The following is a 1,602-nucleotide window of genomic DNA, read 5'->3' on the forward strand; positions in this document are numbered from 1 at the left end:
AAAGACAACTTTAAAATCAGAAAGAACAAAACTATAATTTAAACAGATGATAGCACGTGTAACATAGTGGTACCAATTAGGCTATGATTTCACTGATACTGGAAGAGAAGCCTTCCGATTGGAATCAAATGCCTAGCACGATGCTCCTTTATTTAAACGATGGATCGTATTGGCATTGAATGGTTAAGCATTAGGATCGAGATGTCATACGGCAGATAATTTCGTCATGTATTCTTTGTAGTCTAGACACTTCGTCGATATGCTACATCCTTATAAGTGTGGATACTTTTTGTATGCCCAGTACCTGTACACCAGTACCTGTACACAGACTAGGGTCGTCAAAAAAGATCGAAGAATCCAGACTGACGACCCCACTGATACTGCTCAAGCCTCACAAACAGAGCTAACACAATGCCACACCGGAACATTAACAGAAACAGCAACACTGATTTCCAGCAAAACCCAGACGAGAGTAATCACAAAAACAAGAAGAACCCAAACCATCGACCAAGCTCCTGATGATTACCATACCAAGCCCAGAACAACAAGAAGAAGTTTATTCCCATTTCGGAAACAACCAGATGATTTTAACGACCAATATGTCTATTCAGAACCACACGATGACCAAAATCAGAGTTTTGACTTAAGTGGACTTAAATACCCCATGATATGATATATACTAACCATGTTGTTTATTTCCTTCCAGATACCATCGGGCACGGTTAGGGTATTTATTAGGTACTCTGGCCGTGAAAGTGGGTTTTCTCCGGGCACTCCGGTTTCCCCCCACAACTAAATTATCCTTGGTTTAGCCCTGAAGGCTCAACCCTGAAAAGGGTTTTCTGAACAACTCAATCTTTACCAGATAAACACATTTGATATGTAGTTGGGGCAGTACAGCGTTACTCCCTAACTAATGTTTAAACAACACGAAGCATTTTAAAATCTAACTTTTTGAATAACTAAAACTGTTGACTTTCGTTATATTTCTTTACGATTAGTTTTGGCTTGATTTGAATTTCGCTCAAAGCTACACTAGGACTATCAGCGCTAGTCGATTCTAATTTAGCAGTGATAGACTAGAGGAAAGGCAGCTAGTCAACATTACCCACCGCCAATTCACTGGCTACTATTTTATCCACAAATAGTGGAATGACTGTCACGTTATAATGCCCTCACGGCTAAAATAGGGAGCATGTTCGGTGAAGAGGATTCGAACCCGTGAACTTCATATAGCGAGTCGAATACCTAACTACCAGGTCCGATACCCTTTAGGTACAACAGTCACATTAAATATATTCATTAGGAATAATGATATTTTTATTGCTCCTTGAAAAATTGATTATATTTACTCATGAAATGATTCCATTCATATTCACATAACTTATTGTCTTTTCTAGATTTTACGATTGTAGTTATCTATATAATAAATTAAAATGACATTTTTAATCTAAAAGATTTCTCTAACTCGCCGAGACCCGGGATCGAACCAGGGACCTTTAGATCTTCAGTCTAACGCTCTCCCAACTGAGCTACCTCGGCTTGTTTAAGCATTCTTTAGAAAAACCTGTTGTGTAAAAAAAGGTATTAACTGATTAATAA

At 38.3% G+C, this 1,602-nt stretch overlaps 1 non-coding gene across 1 annotated transcript; it reads right to left on the reverse strand.

The window, feature by feature from the left end:
• Positions 1-1,469: 1,469 nt before the first annotated feature.
• Trnaf-gaa lies at positions 1,470-1,542 on the reverse strand. The gene has a single exon. It is a non-coding gene; the product is annotated as a tRNA-Phe (tRNA).
• Between the last annotated feature and the right edge of the window lie 60 nt (positions 1,543-1,602).

This window comes from Limulus polyphemus, unplaced genomic scaffold (assembly GCF_000517525.1).
Source record: "Limulus polyphemus unplaced genomic scaffold, Limulus_polyphemus-2.1.2 Scaffold89359, whole genome shotgun sequence".
Lineage (NCBI taxonomy): Eukaryota > Metazoa > Arthropoda > Merostomata > Xiphosura > Limulidae > Limulus > Limulus polyphemus.